Source organism: Microplitis mediator, chromosome 6 (genome assembly GCF_029852145.1).
Source record: "Microplitis mediator isolate UGA2020A chromosome 6, iyMicMedi2.1, whole genome shotgun sequence".
Taxonomy (NCBI): domain Eukaryota; kingdom Metazoa; phylum Arthropoda; class Insecta; order Hymenoptera; family Braconidae; genus Microplitis; species Microplitis mediator.
In genome coordinates, this window is record NC_079974.1 from 1,828,042 (window position 1) to 1,850,000 (window position 21,959).

Below are 21,959 nucleotides of genomic sequence, written 5' to 3' on the forward strand. Positions count from 1 at the left end.
CAATCGATTACTCGAATAATCGATTTTTCATATGGAGGGTAGAGGTACCTCTACCCACCATAATTTTTCAGCTTCAATAATCGATTTTTTTAAATCGATTATATACGCTTCGATTAATCGATAGGAAATCGATTAAAATTTTAAAATACGATTTATAAAAATCGATTTTTTTCATAAAATAATAAAAAAAAGTTTTTTTTTTTAATTTCGTAAATTAATACCTACAATAATTTTAAATTAATTTGATGAGCGCATTAAACACATATTTAGAGAAAATTTATTTTTATTTAAAAAAAAAAAATTTTTTCTGCAATCGATTATTAACAATTCGATTGCGCGACTTTAAAGTTGGGTTTAAACAATCGATTATTAAAAAGAAATTGTCAAAAACATTTTTTATTATGTTTATAATAAAATTATCTTCAATATTTACATATTAGGTGGTTATTACTTTGATAACCCAATTGATTTATTCAAATGGGCATACTATTTTTATCCTAAAAGGTTGATAATTTCCGTATCAAAATATACCAATCCGATATTATTCCCGATGTAGCTCCCCTGATAGCACGAGTTGCTCGTCAAAAAGTTGGTATTCAACTTGACGACAAGTTGTCGACAACTTTTAGCTTTTGCAACTTTTGGCTGCAGGTTACTGCCAACTTTCTGAGAAAGTTGACGCCAGGGAGAGCCGCAATTCGAAAGCAGGTTTCTGAGAAAACTGAAGGTAACTTTCCGTCAACTTATGGATTGCCAACTTTTGCAACCAACTTTCTCAGAAAGTGACCGTCAACTTATTGGATTTCCAACTTTTGCCACCAACTTTCTAAGAAAGTGTCTGTTAACTTTGGAAGTACCAACTTTTGCGGCCAACTTGGCGTCTAATTGCGGCTGTTAGTTTGACGCCAGTTTCTCGCCAACTTGACTATCAGGGCAGTCACTTGAAGTTAAGAGAGTCCCTAACAGCCACTTTAACTTGAAATTGACAGTGATTTGATGTTGAAATTACCTAAAATCTGCTGCCCGAATTCGCCGACAATTTCACAGCAAAAGTTGAAAATAAAAATTTGCGGTTAATTTTTCTTCAATTTAGAGGTAACTTTTTAATATAAAAAAACGTCGGCAATGTTCTTTCTTACCATTTCAGGTAAGCAAATTTATACATAAAAATGTCTACAATTTGATGGTAAAAAAATACTTGACAATTTTTCAAGTCAAATAAACAATAAATTGATATAAAATTTGCCTGAAAATTAACGACAACTTTCGTCTAGTCAACTTTTGAAGTAAATTTACGTCAAATTGATTAGCAAGTTGTATACAAATTGTCGTAAAAAACGGAAAACTCCGAAGTTGACGGAAATTTGACGAAAAATTCAAGGAAACTTTTGTAAAGTAAACTTTTGCTAAACCAAACTGTGCTATTAGGGGTGTTTATTAGTAACCTATGTCTGGTAAAGTCAGTGCAATAGAGTTACTGTACGATCCAAAACGATGTCAAATTGTAAAAGGTTATATTTTTAAGCAAAGTTCAAGTTTTGCAAACAGAATTTGAGTCACAAGTAGTTTTAGACCAAGGAGGTTTATTTCCATCATAACCCTAATAGCACAGTTTTTGCTTTAGCAAAAGTTTGCTTTAAAAAAGTTTCTTCGAATTTTTTGTCAAATTTCCGTCAACTTCGTTCGAACTTTTCCGTTTTTTATGACAATTTGTATGCAACTTGCTATTCAATTTGACAAAAATCTACTACCCGAATTAGAATGCAAATTCACTTCAAAAGTTGACTAGAAAAAAGTTGTCGTCAATTTTGACGCAAATTTCACGTTAATTTATTATTAATTTGACTTGAAAAATTGTTAAGTATTTTTTTACCCTCAAATTGTAGACATTTTTATGTATAAATTCCCTGGTGGAAATTTTTCGGAATTTTCTCTGAAAAACTCAGTTCTAAAGTTCTAAAGACTTTTTCAAAGTTCTAAAGACTTTTTCAGAGTTTTTCAGAGAAAAGTCTGAAAAATTTCCACCAGGGTTTGCTTACCTTCTGAAATGGTAAGAATGAACATTACCGACTGTTTTTTATCCTAAAAAGTTACCTCTAAATTGAAGAAAAATTAACCGCGAACTTTTCTTTTTAACTTTTGGTATGAAATTGTCGACAAATGCGGGCAGCAGAACTCAGGTAATTTCAACATCAAATTACTGTCAATTTCAAACTCAAGTGGCTATTAGAGTTAAAGCACTCATTCATCGGCTCAGGTACACTTTATATCCAACTGATGTACAGTGGTACTAAATTTAAATTTTGTAGTAGCAATTTGTTGATCGATAAGGTAGATTTCGAAGAGCAATTTTGTCACCTACACAATTTTAACACCTCATCTTAAGAATTTCGCAACGGAAATGACCTTAAGAACCGTTTTCAGATAATTTTGTCCAAGCTTTTCTCTGAGATAAAAACCCTAAACGCTAAATAAAGACACAGACCCGATGCTTTACTCTATGAACTAGCGAAGTGCACTTCAATTTTTTGACAACTTCCATTTGTTTACGAGAAAAGCTTGGACAAAGTTTTCATTTACTGTACAAGTGCAACAAAGATAGTACCGTATATCCACTTGAGTGCGAATAGAGAAACAAATGTTGACGCGTCTTAAATGAATGGTAAAATAAGTAATTTTATTGGTCTAGGCACATATATAGGCATAAAAATTTAAGCTCATTTGAAGAGCTTTTAGATAAAGAGTATAGCCGGATTAATATGGGAATTCTGCCCCCATGGCTTTTTTGACTCAAACTTAGGGGGTCGATTTGGTGTCGAATGAAAATAATTCACCTCAATTTTTAGCTCTTTAACTCAAACGGTATTCGAGAATTTCAAAAAAACCTGTTTTTTCGAAATTATTTTTATTTTTATAGTAAAATTCGGAATTAATCAATGATGATTTTTTTTCTAATTCTTACGAGTCCAAAACATGAAAAAATCATATGATCTTGATTCTCAAGCGGAAAGCCGATTTTTAACGGAGAAAAAAAAATTATAATCTTTTTTTTTTTTAGCCTTTTTGAAATATGTCACTCACCAAAATTCGTCAGAAAATGTCTTTCATACTCCTCTATACTCAGGAATTTTTTTGAATTTTTTGAATTGGTGGAACAATTAAAAAAATCGGTCTGTCAGTTGACCCTGCGGGCCAGCCCCAAAACTTCCCGCTGTTTTCGAGCTCGTTGAGCTCGAAAACACTATTGTGAATACATTTTCGAGCTCTACGAGCTCACAAATACTTTTGTATGCCATTGTTTTGTAAAAAACCATTTTTTAGCATTTCTTTCTCCCACGATATCTCGCGAACGAATTAACCGATTTTGATGGTTGAGGCGGCAATCGACGCGTTTTGTCAAGTTCTAAAGCTGATAAAATTTTGGATTCGATTTATCGAGTCGTTTTTGAGATATTTCAGGAAAAATAAAAAAAATTTTTTTTTTTAATTCTTTCGACAGCGGTTTCTCTTGAACGAATGAACCGATTTTGATGGTTGAGGTGGCATTCGACGCGGCTTATAAAGCTCTAGAGCCCAGTCCATTTTGGAATGAATCCATCGAGCACATTAAAAGTTATCCAAAAAAAACATTTTTGAAAAAACTTTATTTTTGGAATATCTCTGAACGAGCCCTACCGATCAAGCTCAATTTTCTCTCGGCTTCAAGATATTGACAATCCGCGTCGAATGGCACCTTAAAGTTCAAAATCGGTTCATCCGTTCAAAAGATACAGGTATTTACATACGTACGTACGTACGTACGTACGTACGTACATACATACATACATACACTCGGACATCATCGTGAAATTAGTCAGGATAGCTCCCTAGGACCTCGAAACGTCGACATCTGATGGAAATTCGATTTTCGTAAATCGGACCGAAACCAATAACTTCCCGAATTTTTGAAAATTTACAATTTTCTTAGCGGGAAGTTAAAAAAATTAAAAACTCATTTTTTTCTTAAAATCTTGCGTTTTAACAAACTTATATTTTTTTTAGTACAAATACATACGTAGAAAATTCTTTTTTACCAAAAATATATCTTCGCCACGAAAAAGAAGAAATTTAAAACAAAAAAATCCGAATTTCGATCATTTTTGAGGTTTTCAAAATTCGTGAGCGACCTCTTGAAAATTTTTTATCGAGCTGATTTTTGGAGTGGCCTCTTAAAACATCTTAAATCAACAAATTTTCATAAGAGGCTCGAAAAAAAAAATAATCGGTTTTTTTGGGCCACCTTTATATATATATATATATATATATTAGACTGATTCAAAAAAATCGACTAATTTTTTTTTTTCTTTATTATATCGAAAATATTGTTGGAAATGACGAAAAAAAAATACTGTGAAAGTTTGAGCTCTTGATATTAATATTAACAACTGCCGCATCGCGATTTTCTATTTCCCGTTGAAATAACATGGGAAAATTTATTTTTTAAGCTTTGGAATTTTGTAGCTCTCGGTGGGACCAATACTTTTAAATGTTCAAAACATATTCTTATGGGAAATTTGACGCTCTACAAAAAAGGTCTCTTATAATTTTTCGATATTTTTATTTCTTCAAAAGTAATTCGAAGTTAAAATTAGATTGACGATAAATTTTCACATTTTTTAAATTTTTTGACGCAACCATCAACTTTATCCGAAAATTTTAGAGGACATTTTTTGTAGAGCATTTTATTTCCTACAACTTAACTCAGAGAAAATTTTCGATATTTTACTTAGGTCGTACGTTATTTGCAATTAACTGAAAATTTTCTTAAATAATCTAAATTTTGTTGCTTAAAATTAATTATATTAAATTTTCAGTTAATTGCGAATAAGTTACGACTTATGAGAAATATCGAAAATTTTCTCCGAGTTAAGTTGTAGGAAATAAAATGCTCTACAAAAAATGTCCTCTAAAATTTTCAGATAAAGTTGATGGTTGCGTCAAAAAATTTAAAAAATGTGAAAATTTATCGTCAATCTAATTTTAACTTCGAATTACTTTTGAAGAAATAAAAATATCGAAAAATTATAAGAGACCTTTTTTGTAGAGCGTCAAATTTCCCATAAGAATATGTCTTGAACATTTAAAAGTATTGGTCCCACCGAGAGCTACAAAATTCCAAAGCTTAAAAAATAAATTTTCCCATGTTATTTAAACGGGAAATGGAAAATCGCGATGCGGCAGTTGTTAATATTAATATTAAGAGCTTAAACTTTCACAGTATTTTTTTTTTCGTCATTTCCAACAATATTTTCGATATAATGAAGAAAAAAAAAATATAAATACATATGGGGTATTCCATGCCAAATCGACCACTTTTGAACCTTACCCCTTTAGATTTCGCTGAAATTTTTTTATCTTTTTCTACTCGATGAACGACGTTTTTCAGAATTTTTTCAAATTTTTTTACCCAACCCAAAAAAAGTTATGAAGCTTTCAAAAAAATGGCTCTTTTATTTTCAAATAGCCATAACTCTCTCAAAAATTGACCTTTCGGGACGTTTTTTTTTTCAAAATTTTTGTTTTTAATTGAATTTTTTGAAAAAATAAATAAAAAAAATTTAACATGATCGCTTCTATGAAATAATCGCGTTTTTTGTATAAAATCGTTATTTTTTTGAAGTACGTCGTTCTAAATTTTTTTTTTTTTTTTCTCAAAAAAAACTTCAATCAATTCTACAATTATCCGCGTGTATCCCAGAGTGGGCCGATTTTTTTTTTCTATTTTTTTTATTTAGTTGAAAAAAAAATTTTCAACATTTTAAAAATGCAGAAATTTTTTTTTTTATAAATATTATTTAAATAACATAATTAATGTAATTATATGATTTTACCGGTGTATTTTATATAGTGGAAACCGGTGTATTTTATATAGTGGAAACCTTAACATGCAAACCTCTCAATAAGACAATTTATAGATAAATTGAGAAAAATATAGATAGCCCGAACTGGGAATCGAACCCAGACCAATTCGGTATCGCGCCGAGTGCTCTACCAGTTGAGCTATCCGGCACTATACTATATTCCGTTCAATTTGATCTATAACTTATTGAGCCACACCGTCCTTCGTACGGTAAAATCCTCCGGTAAAATGGTGTATTACCGTACGAAGGACGGTGTGGCTCAATAAGTTATAGATCAAATTGAACGGAATATAGTATAGTGCCGGATAGCTCAACTGGTAGAGCACTCGGCGCGATACCGAATTGGTCTGGGTTCGATTCCCAGTTCGGGCTATCTATATTTTTCTCAATTTATCTATAAATTGTCTTATTGAGAGGTTTGCATGTTAAGGTTTCCACTATATAAAATACACCGGTTTCCACTATATAAAATACACCGGTAAAATCATATAATTACATTAATTATGTTATTTAAATAATATTTATGAAAAAAAAAATTTCTGCATTTTTAAAATGTTGAAAATTTTTTTTTCAACAAAATAAAAAAAATAGAAAAAAAAATCGGCCCACTCTGGGATACACGCGGATAATTGTAGAATTGATTGAAGTTTTTTTTGAGAAAAAAAAAAAAAAAAATTTTTTTGAAAGCTTCATAACTTTTTTTGGGTTGGGTAAAAAAATTTGAAAAAATTCTGAAAAACGTCGTTCATCGAGTAGAAAAAGATAAAAAATTTCCAGCGAAATCTAAAGGGGTAAGGTTCAAAAGTGGTCGATTTGGCATGGAATACCCCATATATAAACTTTTGAACCAAACGTATTTCCTGACTCAGCTCGTCGAGCTGAGTTTAGGGTAGCAAAATTTTTCGAAAATTCCATCATGAGGACAAATACAATAGTTAGATTTTTATACAATCTACTAAAAACAAACGGAGACAACGAAAAAATTAGTGGACCTTAACGAACCTAACAGAGACCTATGGATTAAGTTCATTTTCATCGCGAAATTCTTAAAATGAGGTGTTCAAATTGTTCAGGTCATTAATTTTTATTTCAATACATTAGCCATAAAATATAATGAAGTAATGGTAATTTTTACCATAAACAAACAAAAAATTAAACTTTTACAAAAACCATACGAATAGGCCTTATTTTACTACTATAGGGTAATAAGGTCTACGGGTCAAACAAACTGTAATAGTTAAATTACACTTAATAAAATAGGTATTAGAGATAAATAATCACTCAAATTTAGCAACAATACTTTTTAAGAGTCAGAAGACTAGATTGTTTTTTGTAATTTCTTCTGCGCTACGACAGCATATGACGGATGATGAAATATAGAAGACAGGGAACGTGGTATCGGGGCTCTATAAACTTGTCGTAACATCTTTATGCAAGATCCTTCTACTAGAGTAGCCTTTAGCGGAGGCGATTATTTTAAATATCATTTCTGTCACTTAGGCCTTATTACCCGCGGGTACCTTAGTTGTCATGGAAAATCGCTCCTGCATTCTCATAAGTTTCAAATTTCATTTTGTATTATTCGTAATTTTCAACTTTTGGACTCGTAACGTAAAATTTCTAAAATTAAATCGCTATAAGTATTTATGAGTATTCACGTGGACCAATACACGCTCGGATTTCATAAAATATTTTTTTATGAGATTTTATGAGAGCTTTCCAGCAGGGTTGTGACTCAGTAAAAAATGCCCAACTTCATTTTTAAGGAGATAAAAAAATTTTCTTTTTCTTTTTTCAGGTTCATAAATAATTACTACAAGAAATTGTTGCTATTATATTTGTTCATTAGTATTAAATAAAATCAATATTACTAAATCCATAAGGCGCCATTTTGTTGTAACGAAAATCCACTGTATCCAATTAGTCGTAAATTCTCACAAGAAATTCGTAAAACTTTATTTACTTGTAACGAATGACCTTAGACTCGGCGTCTTTGTATGGTGATGAAACACAGGTACCTTGAGGCCATCCTTGACATTCGTAATAATCACAACCACACGGAGAGGTATTAGAACACTGAAAATAAATATTTATAAGTTTAATACGTGAAAAAATTTCGATATGGGTTGGTTTCAGAATTAGCCAACATGTTCTACTGTCACACGACGAGGATCTCAGTGTCCGAGCGCAGTGAGGATAATACAATTCACAGGAGTCCGGTTCCGTTCCACGGAAAAAAAAATTTGTGTGACTAGCACGATACTGTTTTCTGCCTGTCACGGTATAGGGATCTAGCCTTTTGGAAGTTAGTGACACAGATAGTAGTAACAATCTATTTTTTGTGGGTTTCGAATATATAGAAGTATAAAATAACGTTTGAAAAGATTTCACAAAAAGAATTTCTTTCGATTTTATTTGAATTGAAATTATCAGTCAGAATTGAAAACTTATACGGAGATCCCCTCGCGGTTTTGGAAGTACCGAAATAATACCGAAATTATACGGTATAAATACTGCATAAATATGGTATTATTCAAGTTATTTTGGCCAGTTTTTTTGCCGCATTACTACCAAAAATTTACGAAAAAAATTCAGAATATTTACGGTAATAAAACAAAAAAAATACGGTATTTTAACAGCATTAAAACCGTAATTATACAGCATATTTTCGGCATTTTTGCAGCATTAAACCGTTCTACCCGGAACAAAAATTATATATAATTATATAAAATTTTATTCAATTATATATAATTATATTTAACATTATAAAGTTATATGTACAATAACTGTCATGAAAAAAAAAAAGAAAATAAAAACCCGCCAACTCGTGGACTCGATCCCGAGTCCTAACGATTTACAGCCTGATCGGTTAACCATTATGCCAAATCGCTTATTCGAAAGTTGATACTAATTGTATTTATATCTATACAAACAAACTTAAGAAAATTAAAAACCTCAATTTTCCCGGATTCTTATTTTCACTTACATTCTTTTGTTTCAATAAGAAATGTGTGAACTAATAGAATAAAATATAAAATTTTACACTTTGCACATTTTCGATGATTTTAACCGCAGAAGCAAATATAAAATAAAACCAAATTTTTTACAATTTTTCATTATATCAGGATAAATCTGGCAAAATCGCAGGATATCTACGGTATAATTACCAAAAAAATACGATTTTATTATTATAAAATTATCGCATTATTGCGGTATTTATACAGCATTTTTTTGGTAAAAGTACGGCATTTTTATAGTAATTTTACTGTAGTAATCTGGTAACTCTACAGTATAAGTGCAGGAAAAAAACTGGCCAATATAACCATATTATTACCAAATTATTACGGTAAATTTACGGCATGTGTATAAATGCCGAAAATTTACGGCATTTTTACGGCATTCGCAAAACCGCGAGGGGAAAAAATATGATTCGCAGAAGTGTATTGTATACATGAGGTATTCCATGCCAAACCAAACTTCGTGCTGTTTTCGAGTTCAAGGAGCTTGGAAACATTGCTGTGAATATATTTTCAAGTTCTTCGAGCTATTACATGTAATTTTATTTTTTGAGCTTTTCAAGCTTTAACAAGTTACGTTTTATGATAGAGTTTGAAAAGTGAAGAATTAATAATCATTAATGAAGAAGCAGCTTTTAAATTTTTATTCCCGATTATGTTTAATGAAATAAATGAATTGAGGCAGATAATTAAAGATAGTTAAAGAAACTACAGTTACCATAAGTAACGTATTTTTGTGGTTACGATCTACGAATAGCTACACTGTGAAAAAAATTGTTTGAATTTTCAAAGATTGTATATAACGCAATAAACACATACATTTGTGCTTGAAATTTCATTACTAATTTCATATAGAATTTAAAATACACCTTTTCGAATTTTCAAATTAACACTTTGGATTTTCAAATACTTTTTTTTGAATTTTCAAATAAGTATTATGAAATTTCAAATAGAATTTTTAAAATTCGATATATATGTTTTAGAATTTTCAATGCTTGCTTTGAAAATTTAAAAATCAAGTATAAATTTTCAGTACGTTTATTAAAATTCATATTTGTTTTCTTAATTTTGAATACCAGCTTGATTATTAAATTGCGTATATTAAACTTAAAGCTTTTTTCATTGAAAATACAATTCAAATATCTAGTTATGAAAATTCAATTCCTTTTGTATTGTAATTTTCAAATAATTTTTAACAGTCTATGCTTAACAAAATTCGAGGAACTATATTTTTTTCCGTGTATTGTTTTTGTTGTTGCTTTTTTTTTACTATAAATAATTATTATTATTGTTACATACCCAATGGCCATCACATCCTTGGCCTGCAGCAGCATAAATGCAGCTAATGAGTACAATTATTGATAATACTAAAATAACTCGTGACATTTCGGTTTTTTATTGTTTTTTCTGGAAAAATTAAACAATTATTTCGATTAAACATTCTCTAAATGTGAAAAACCATGAAGAGTATGACGATTAAAAACGATTACTGAGGATTCAATATTTAATCGTTTTTAATCCTTATGAATTGTATTTTATAATCAGGGAGAGCTCAAAAATCTCAGTGCATCAAAGATATTTCTAAATAGTTTAATAAAAAACATTATTAACGAGCTTTTACAAATTTAATTGTACTTTCACTTCAATGGCGTCTTTGAGAACTTGTTCTTCTGCGAAACAACTACACGGAAAGAAAATTATGGCAGCAGTTCCCATAATTTTGTGAAATTTTTTCCTATACTATCATAGGAATTACGACCATAAATTATGGGAGCGGTTCCTATAATTATAGGAATGTTTCCCATAATTATAGGAATAGTTCCTATAATTATGGGAATCATACCCATAACACTATAGGAATGGTTCCTATAATTATAGGAATGGTTCCTATAATTTATAGGAATACTTTCTATAATATTATAGGAACCATTCCCATAATATTATGGAAATGGTTCCTATAATAGTATGGGAACTATTCCCATAATATTATGGGAATGATTCCCATAATGCAATTGGAATGGTTCATATACCATTATGGGAATCATTCCCATAATATTATGGGAATAGTTCCCATACTATTATAGGAACCATTCATATAATATTATGGGAATGGTTCCCATATTATCATGAAATAATTAATTTAAAGAAGTGTGGTAATCACTACTACAATACACAGAAATATTATAGGAATAGTTCCTATACCAATATGGGAACCATTCCCATAATAGTATGGGAATTATTCCCATACCATTATGGGAATGGTTCCCATATTGGTATAGGAACTACTCCCATACCATTATGGGAACTATTCTCATACTATAATGGGGATGGTTCCCATAATATATGGGAACCATCCCTATAGTAGTATAGGTACTATTCCCATACCATTATGGGAACCATTCCCATAATGTATAGCAAAACTTCCCATAATTTTCTTTCCGTGTAGCCCCTATGCTGGAACAACTAGTTCCATATGCTGGGGCTAAAAGTGCAGTTTTAAATTCCCATGTGAAAATTAATTTTTTTTTTAAAAAAAAGTTTTAGATTTTACAAAATGATTTTAAAACCGTAAAACAAAATGAATTCAACATTTACATTAATTCTTAATCTATTAAAAATAATGATCTATTTTCTACAAATATTCAGCATTGTCTTAAATCGGAACTCCAAGCTCCGGTCTTTCCTACTTATCGAGTGGAAAAATTCTCTTCAATTTAATTAATTTATAATGTTAAATAACAATTATCATAACTTACCAATATGGTTTCGTTCAGACTCTGGAAGCTTCTGTGTACCGATCAGTAAAGATAAAATCTTTTATAGAAGAAATATTGATTACGTAGATGACCTCAATGTCGAACTCAATGATCTCATTCTTAGAATAGCTGTTACGATGGATAAGCAACGAATCAGATTTATTGTTGCAGCAATAATGGTGATAAAAGCTTGACATTGGCTTGTTTATCGCAGATTCATAATGCTATCGGATCGTATTCTTCCAATTATTGAGTAATTGTTTTTAAGAAAACAAATAAAAATGCACACAAAGAAAACGAGTATCGAAAATAGTTTAATACCCAGGTAGGAATCGCCAAGGCTGACCATAGGCCGAGCCTTGGTCCTGTTGTCACTTGCCAAGCTTCGGCAGCTGACCATTGGCCCAAGCCTCGGCCAGGGCTTGGCCCAATGGTTTGATTACGTTAAGCCAAGTCTTGGCAGCTAACCATTGGCCCAAGTCTATAGGCCGAGGCTTGGTCCAATGGTTTCGTTTAATTAAGCCGAGCCTTAGGTGGTGACCATTGGCCCGAGCCTCGGCCAGGGCCAGGCCCTATGTTTTGATTTTTGTTAAATCGAGCCTTGGGTAGTGACCATTGGCCCGAGCCTCGGCCAGGGCCAGGCCTGATAGTTTAATTTTGGTTAAATCGAGCCTTGGCCGCTGACCATTGGCCAATGCCTCAGCATGGGTTAAGTTTTTATTTAATATTAAAGTTATCAACTTTACATGTATCTGTATATATGTATATAGAAAAGACCAGTGCATAACGGTCTACCGAGTATACGATTAATATCAAGAGTTGAAATTTTCAAAAAGTAAAATTGTTTGATATACAATAATTTTCATTTAATTAGTTATTGCTATGTACAAAACTTTAGTTAACATGAAATTTTTATTTTCGGCGGGCGAAACGGGGTATCTTTTAAAAAAGTTGAAAAAAAAAATTTCTGAAAGTTGATCACATTTCATTAAATTCAAATTTTTTATATGTAATATACATAAAGAAAAATTACATTTCACATCATTGGTGGATACAAAGGCAAAAAAAAAAATTTTTGTGGGGCAGAGAGGCCCCCCTCCAATAAATGATAATTTTTTTTTTTATTAAATTGTTTTCATCATTAAGAATGTATTTCTTTCTCTTGACAATTATTTTTGGTTTTACAGTACTCTAAAAAAATTTTTTTAGGTGTAATAAATCGTTTTCCCTCGATTAGCTTAATTACTAATTGTTATGTAATAAAAAAAAACAATTCCATATTTTTTATTTGTCATTATTGTGAACCCAAAAAACGTATTTTTTGATTTTTTAGACTACAGATTATTTTGCATTATTTCAAAAATTTTATCAATAAAAAAATAAAATATTATTTTCGAATATTTTTAGTGGCCGAATTTGCCACAGCTATAGAGAATCAGCCGAAAAATGAATTAATATATTACATTTTTTTTAATTTGACGATAAAAATATGAAAGAATCATTTATTCAGAATTTTTGGATGGTCCATTTTGCCCCAGGTGTCATGCGTAGTGCTAAAAATGCGCAAATATATCGGATTTATAGCAATTAGACGAAAAAAAAACATTTTTTTTTTTTAATATTTTGGGGGTACTCCGTTTTGCCTACCCTACCCCCTTTTGCCCCCCCCCCCTTCCCTAGTAGTGCTAATAAAAATATGTCATTACTCATCAGACAATTTTGTTCATTAAATAAAACTACAGTTCACCTCATCTTTACGATTTAATATTTTTGAATTAAATTGTATTTAAATAATTAACAAGCAAAAAAATCATGATTATTTGGACATCAGATTTAGCACAGTGGATAGCGTCCCGGCCTAGTAATCAGAAGGATCTCAGTTCGAACCCCGGTAGCCCCCAAATAATTTTATTCGTTATTTCCCATTAATTCAGTAATTAGTTAATTACAATCCAATGTAATGTCGATAAAAGTGTGATCAAACTTTTTTTTAATTATATTTATTAATTTAAATAATAATATTTTAGATCGAGCATTGGGTGAGCCTTAGATTTTTTGCTACCCGAGGTTTGGCCGAGGCTTGATTTTTTGTTTCCCAAGCCTTGGCCAAGACTCAATTTTTTGTTTCCCAAGACTCGGCCGAGGCTTGATATTTCGTTCCCCAAGGCTGGGGACATTGTTATCATCCAAGGCTTGGACCGATTCCTTGGCCCAATGCTCAGCCAAGGCACGTGCCAAGCCTTGCATAATCCTAGTGACGCTTGGCCAAGGCTTGGTCCAAACCTTGCCCAGTTGTTCTTTCCTACCTGGGTACACTAATGCAAAAAATTAAAGGAGCAGAAAAATGAAAAATGAAAAAATTGAAACTTTTTTTTTTCTTCGATTTTTTTTTTACATTTTTTGGAAATTTTTTATTTTTTTTGTCATTGCCTTGCATTTGCTGAGTCACCAACGCAAATATTTGAGAAAAGTCGAAAAAAAAAAATTTTTTCATTTTGATTATAATCATAATTATGATTACACAATTAAAGGAACAAAACTTGCTCCTTTAATTGTTTAGCTAAACTTTGATCGATGATTCTCAAAAAACGGTCCGATGGATCAATTTAAAAATTTACAGGGGTCTTGGGGGTACATTAAGCTAAAAAAGTCACTGGCAACATTATTTTTTTTCTCGATATTTGCAGAGTAGCGGCTGATTTACTAAAAAACCAAAAAAAGTCATTTTTTTGTACTTACTTCTAATGGATGTTAAAAATGAAAAAAAATTTTTTTTCCAAAAAATGATGACAGGGTCTTGTAGGGAATTTATTTAAGTTTTTATCGCCGCCCTTCAACTTTCTGTGCGATCATTGGTACCTGAAATATTGATGATCAAAGCCAAAAGGATCATTTTCTGTTTGAAGGCTGATATCTCTGCGACAAATCGTCCCACGAGGTTAAAAAAAAACCAAATTGAAGCTGAATAAATTTGCTAAACGAACTATACATTCGTTTAGTTGAAAGAATTTTTTCGCGGTCCGTAGGCTCTTCAAAAAAAAAAAAAATTTAGAAATTTTTTGTCTCGCGGTATTTCTCATGTTTGCGCAATAACCGGAGCTTTTGAAAAATTTTGAAAAAAATGCACCAAAACTAGAGATTTCAAGCTATAAAATCTCGATACGATCATTTTTCACCAAGTTACAGCCTTCCAAAAATCACTAAAAAATTTATAAAATTTTTCTGCTCCTTTAATTTTTTGCATTAGTGTATTTCAGCAGCAACTTGTCGTACAAAGGAACAAAAAAAACAGTAAATTGTAGCTGAATAAATTTGCTAAGCAAGCCATGAATTGGTTTTTTCAAAAAAAATTTTCTCGGCCCCGTGGACCCAAAAAACGAAAACAAAAGATACAGAAAAATGTTGTCTCGAGCTATTTCTTATGATTCCGCAATAACCGTCGCTAGGAAAATTATTTTACTGGAAGATCTTTTAACTAGAGCTTTCAAGTTTCTATTTGCATTTTATTTTTTCGATACGCCTATTTTTCACGAAAATACAACCTCCCGAAAATCATTAAAAAAATGTGTAAAATGTTTTTGTTCCTTCAATTTTTTGGTTAAGTGTAGTTTTTGAAAAAAATATCTGATCGACAAAATTTTACAAATAATTGACCGATAATTAATTTAATTACATGAATTTCGTGTACTGCAACAGTAAAACTTTAACTGTCAACCGGAATACTCAGGGAAACAGTTGGGGTATCAATCATATCTTTAGCAGATAAGTTGAAAGCATTTAGAGAAGTGAGGCCGATAATTGACGAACAATTAACGATTCCATATAAACATAAAAATTAAACAAATATAGTATATTATTGAGTGAATATATAAGATTAACAATAATAAATCTATTATAAAAATATTAATAATTATTAATTAAGTCATAAAAAATGGTAGCCTTTTTTTTATTTTTCTATTTCAAATAATTTTTTTTTTATATATATACATAATTTATATAAGTACTACATCTTTATTGCCCGCGAAGCGGACGGGATCTGTTAGTATATATATATATTAGGGTGGCCCAAAAAAACCGATTATTTTTTTTTTTTCGAGTCTTAAATGAAAATATGTTGGCTTAAGATGTTTTAAGACGCCTCTCCAAAAATCAGCCCGATAAAAAATTTTCAAGAGGTCGCTCACGAATTTTAAAAATATCAAAAATGATCGAAATTTGGATTTTTTGTTCTAAATTTCTTCTTTCTCGTGACAGCTATAGTTTAAATTTATGAAATCATGACTACCCTGAAAATTTCAGCTCAAAATTAAAATATTTAAACGTCGCTCAAGAATTTTGAATGGTTCCGAATACTGTCTCTTGGACGTTTTCGAGCGACTCTTGAATATTAATTATAAACCTTCTCAATTTTTTTACCATCAATTTGTATCATAATGAATGAAAATACAACCCGAGAAATAGAAATAATAAGTTATTTACATACTTTTTTATTTTTTAATTCAATTTTTAGGTATTTTTGCTTATTCAAAACTTACCCAATTTTATTGTTTAAGACTGTCCTGTATATTTTCGGTTATGCAAAAGTTATATTTAAGTGAAATGACAATAATTGAGTGATAAAAAAATATAAAAACTAATTCAAAGTATTAGTTACATATTATCAGTTAATATTCAAAATTCTTAAGCGCCGTTTAAATATTTAAATATTGGGCTGAAATTTTCAGCATAGTCATCATTTTATAGATATAAAATATTGCTGCCACGAGGAAGATAAAATTCAGATACAAAAAATCCGAATTCCAATCATTTTTGATATTTTCAAAATTCGTGAGCGACCTCTTGAAAATTTTTTATAGATCTGATTTTTGGAGAGACTTCTTAAGACATCTTAAACCAACAAATTTTCATTAGAGACTCGCAAAAAAAAAAAATAGTCGGTTTTTTGGCCCACCCTAATATATATATATATATATATATATATACACATATATGTGTGTATGCATATTAGTGTATCCAAAAAAAAAACAAATATTTTTTTTAACGTCTTATAGGCTCAAAAGTTACTTTATATTATGAAAAAAAATCCTCACAAAATTTCAGCCAGATATCTTTAAAATCGAACAATCACAAAGGGAGGTTCCCTTTCCTGATTAAAATACACGCAAAAGTTTTTCATTTTAGTTTTTCGTTATTAAGACTATGAAAAAAATTTGTTTTCGAATTTCGCCTAGTATAATTTTGTAAGAAAATAAATTTTCTATAAAAAAGTGCTGATGCATTATGTACGTCAAACAAACTGGGAACAAGTTACGGGGCTTCAAAGATCAACAAAAATTTTGTTTCCTCAGTATTAAATTTTTTTTTTTTATTGTTTTCCATTTTTATTCTATCAGAAAATTTTTTTTCGAATTTTAACAAGGACGTTCTTGTAGAAAAGTGAATTTTCTACAAAAAGTAGCGGATATCTTATACACGTCAAATGAATGAGAAAAAAGTTTCAGGTCTTTAAATGTCAACAAAAAGTGAACTTCATGAAAACTATATCTGCCAGGCTAGAAACAACATATTTAACAACAGGTAACGGTTGGCTCACGTTTATTTAGTACATCTTGATCAACATAACTTAGATATTTACGATTTATAAATACGACATTTTTTTGATTTTCACAATTTATTTTTAAGTTTATTATTAATAATTGTTGAGTGAAAATTAAGTTTTTATAAATATATTTATAATGATTTATTATAATTATATAAATTGTTCATATATTTATATTACTATAGTTAAAAAACAAATTAATTAATTATCAAGCTATTGTATAGGTAGAAATATCAATTAAATAATTTTTTTTGTCTAAATAGGTTCGCCCAAATAATTAATATCAATGTTTTTTTATTATTTTGCGAAAAAAAAAATTGAATAGAGCCACTACTAAAAAAAAAAAAAAAAAAAAAAAGTCGTTCTATCTAACTAGAAATTTTATAAAAATGAAACGAATGATCATTTAAAAGATTAGAGCAACAGAAATAAAAGCTAATAAACAAAAAATATCATTGAAATTAATTAATTACTCAAAATCGATTAATTTAAATTTTAAACTAGTTTAGAATTTCAATTCATAAAAAAGACTAAATAAAAGAATTTGAAGTCATTCAATGTTTTTAGTTAATATATATCGTTGAATAAAAAAAATAAATAAATATGAAAAAAAACATTAAAAGATTGAAACAATGTAATAAAAAAAAATTTAATTAACGCTATGACCATTTTGGAAAAAAAAAAAAAATAATCGACAGTTGGCTTATTATAAAAAAACTATATATTTTAATGCGATTCTGTTAAAATTTTTTATTAATTAAAGCAACGTTTAACATAAGTAAAATTAAAATTATTTACTTATTATAATCACATATATAATTAAAAAATTGATACCAAAGTTGAAAATGACTTATTAGAAAGTTATATAATTTTTAATCCGTTTTTCGGATATTTAGCTGTAAAAACTAAAAAAAAATTTAATATAGTCTACTATAAGTTTAATAATCTTTGGTAATATAAGAGTACATAATATAAGTATGAAAAAATTTTAAATAAAGGTTATTTTTATTTTTTTTATTTTCAAGTAAAATATAACAAAAAAAATTATTATATATTAATAAAACATATATAAAATATAATACATATTGATAAATATGATTAGAATTTATTTGAGAAGTAGTTGACTTTTTAATTAAAAATGTCAAATAATTAAAACAAAAAAATTATTTATTTACTTAATTTAAAAAAATACAAAGAATTTATAATAATAATAATAATAATATGAGTGTTTAAATAAATAATTTTATATTGAAAAAATAATCAAGTACGAACAGGTAATTTAGATACAGGGAGCTACCGTTCTATCCGCCCTCGCTCACGCGGCTGACAGTTAGTGCGCAACTACAATCTTTTTAGACGCCGGCTCGTACTAGTATGAAAGAGTAGTCAGTTGAAGCGGCTCGAGTAAGAGCTGACAGATACTGACTACGGCAAGTTGTATACTATTAACGTAACACTACCACGGGTCGATGTCTATGACTGAATGACTCTTTATGTGGTAAATCGCTACGGCGTTTATATAATATTATGTATAACTGTAAAAAAGTATACAAATATGAAACTGAGTATTGACTTACTTGTTTCCGAGCAAGAATAAAATATCACGTTTACGTGTATAAAAACCAAGTCGCTTTGATAAAAATATCTAGCGAGAGTAATATTTACAAAAATGAGAGGATGGTTGAAAATTAAAAGTTATTATTCAATTTTGTGAATAAATAATGTTAATTTAAAATTTTCAAGTGTTGTAATAAGCAAATGCTTTAAACAGCACCACTTTAACAATTGTTAGTATTTTTTAAAGACTAACATGTATGTTTAAGTGAAAGAGGAGTAATTCTAGTGTTTTATAAATAAAACATAAACGAAGCTCCCTGGTTGATCCTGCCAGTAGTCATATGCTTGTCTCAAAGATTAAGCCATGCATGTCTCAGTACATGCCGTATTAAGGTGAAACCGCGAATGGCTCATTAAATCAGTTATGGTTCCTTAGATCGTACCCACATTTACTTGGATAACTGTGGTAATTCTAGAGCTAATACATGCAAACCAGAGTTCCGACCAGAGATGGAAGGAACGCTTTTATTAGATCAAAACCAATCGGTGGCTTGTCCATCGTTACTTTTGGTGACTCTGAATAACTTTCTGCTGATCGTATGGTCTAGTACCGACGACGAATCTTTCAAATGTCTGCCTTATCAACTGTCGATGGTAGGTTCTGCGCCTACCATGGTTGTAACGGGTAACGGGGAATCAGGGTTCGATTCCGGAGAGGGAGCCTGAGAAACGGCTACCACATCCAAGGAAGGCAGCAGGCGCGCAAATTACCCACTCCCGGCACGGGGAGGTAGTGACGAAAAATAACGATACGGGACTCATTCGAGGCCTCGTAATCGGAATGAATACACTTTAAATCCTTTAATGAGGATCCATTGGAGGGCAAGTCTGGTGCCAGCAGCCGCGGTAATTCCAGCTCCAATAGCGTATATTAAAGTTGTTGCGGTTAAAAAGCTCGTAGTTGAATCTGTGTTTCATACTGTTGGTTCATCGCTCGCGGTGTTAACTGACATGTTATGGAACGTCCTACCGGTGGATTTAGCTAAGGTCAAACTTGGCGGTCCAATTTAATCCTATCGCGGTGCTCTTAATTGAGTGTCGAGGTAGGCCGGTACGTTTACTTTGAACAAATTAGAGTGCTTAAAGCAGGCTTATTTCGCCTGAATACTGTGTGCATGGAATAATAGAATAGGACCTCGGTTCTATTTTGTTGGTTTTCGGAATACCGAGGTAATGATTAATAGGGACAGATGGGGGCATTCGTATTGCGACGTTAGAGGTGAAATTCTTGGATCGTCGCAAGACGAACAGAAGCGAAAGCATTTGCCAAAAATGTTTTCATTAATCAAGAACGAAAGTTAGAGGTTCGAAGGCGATCAGATACCGCCCTAGTTCTAACCATAAACGATGCCAGCTAGCGATCCGCCGATGTTCTTCCTATGACTCGGCGGGCAGCTTCCGGGAAACCAAAGCTTTTGGGTTCCGGGGGAAGTATGGTTGCAAAGCTGAAACTTAAAGGAATTGACGGAAGGGCACCACCAGGAGTGGAGCCTGCGGCTTAATTTGACTCAACACGGGAAACCTCACCAGGCCCGGACACCGGAAGGATTGACAGATTGATAGCTCTTTCTTGATTCGGTGGGTGGTGGTGCATGGCCGTTCTTAGTTGGTGGAGCGATTTGTCTGGTTAATTCCGATAACGAACGAGACTCTAGCCTGCTAAATAGGCGTTTTTGGTATCTTGAAAGATTTACTTGATTTTCGGATCAAGTGATTTTTACTACCAACGTAAATAAATATCTTCTTAGAGGGACAGGCGGCTTCTAGCCGCACGAGATTGAGCAATAACAGGTCTGTGATGCCCTTAGATGTTCTGGGCCGCACGCGCGCTACACTGAAAGAATCAACGTGTCTTCCCTGGCCGAAAGGCCCGGGTAACCCGCTGAACCTCTTTCGTGCTAGGGATTGGGGCTTGCAATTATTCCCCATGAACGAGGAATTCCCAGTAAGCACGAGTCATAAGCTCGTGTTGATTACGTCCCTGCCCTTTGTACACACCGCCCGTCGCTACTACCGATTGAATGATTTAGTGAGGTCTTCGGACTGATGCGCGGCAATGTTTCGGCATTACCGATGTTGTTGGAAAGATGACCAAACTTGATTATTTAGAGGAAGTAAAAGTCGTAACAAGGTTTCCGTAGGTGAACCTGCGGAAGGATCATTAACGTATAATATACAATACAAAATTTGTATCTGTAATATATACATGTAAATATTACTTTCAAAAGTGTTAACGCACGTAATATAAAAAGTAAATAGAAGGAATACTTAAATTAGAAAAGTATCTCAAGAAACTTTGTGTTTGATTATATTTATCAAATAGTCATGGTAACCTATACTAATCTATACTCTAAATATTTCATATATATATTGTATAGATGAGGTTTTTAAATGAATAAACGCCATGATTGAATTATATTTACAAAGTTTCGTTGCCATATACATCTGATGTATAGATGGCAATTTTACATTAAAATAGGATAATATGTTTTTAATGTAAAAGACATTTTGTCAATGTATAAAAATTAAGTAACAAGCAAAATAAAGAAAATGTAAATATTTTCTAAAAGATGATTATCCTGAACGGTGGATCACTTGGCTCGTAAATCGATGAAGAACGCAGCTAATTGCGCGTCAACTTGTGAACTGCAGGACACATGAACATCGACACTTCGAACGCACATTGCGGTCCACGGATCCTATTCCCGGACCACACTTGGCTGAGGGTCGTTTATTATATAAAAACTGCTTACAATTATTTGTACTAGCGATTAAAAATAGAATGAACGCTCATCATCAGTATTTGATTATAAACAATATGATGTCGTTTTAAATTATTATTGTTACTTGAGTCAGTGAAATGCTATTATAATTAAGTACAACTGATTTTCGAGTCTACGAATTATATTTTTTCAATAGACCGACAACAGTTGTTACTTCTTTATTTCATTGATTCTTAAATTCAATTCGACGACCTCAGATTAAGTGAGACTACCCGCTGAATTTAAGCATATTAATAAGCGGAGGAAAAGAAACTAACAAGGATTTCCTTAGTAACGGCGAGTGAACA

The 21,959-nt window shown here is 31.1% G+C and overlaps 1 long non-coding RNA gene and 3 other non-coding genes across 4 annotated transcripts in view; 3 read left to right on the forward strand and 1 right to left on the reverse strand.

Moving 5' to 3' along the window:
* Nucleotides 1-7,656: 7,656 nt before the first annotated feature.
* Nucleotides 7,657-11,726, reverse strand: LOC130669426 (uncharacterized). The gene is made up of 3 exons (XR_008990185.1): nucleotides 11,674-11,726; nucleotides 10,217-10,324; nucleotides 7,657-7,976 (listed from the first exon to the last, which is right to left on the reverse strand). It is a non-coding gene; the product is annotated as an uncharacterized LOC130669426 (long non-coding RNA).
* A 7,417-nt stretch (nucleotides 11,727-19,143) lies between these two features.
* On the forward strand, nucleotides 19,144-21,053 carry LOC130670669 (small subunit ribosomal RNA). The gene has a single exon (XR_008990390.1). It is a non-coding gene; the product is annotated as a small subunit ribosomal RNA (ribosomal RNA).
* A 411-nt stretch (nucleotides 21,054-21,464) lies between these two features.
* Nucleotides 21,465-21,619, forward strand: LOC130670664 (5.8S ribosomal RNA). Its single transcript, XR_008990385.1, has one exon. It is a non-coding gene; the product is annotated as a 5.8S ribosomal RNA (ribosomal RNA).
* A 241-nt stretch (nucleotides 21,620-21,860) lies between these two features.
* Nucleotides 21,861-21,959, forward strand: part of LOC130670679 (large subunit ribosomal RNA) — a 3,918-nt gene continuing 3,819 nt past the window's right edge. The window contains exon 1 of the ribosomal RNA XR_008990398.1: nucleotides 21,861-21,959. This exon is cut by the window's right edge and continues 3,819 nt beyond it. This is a non-coding gene — a ribosomal RNA (large subunit ribosomal RNA).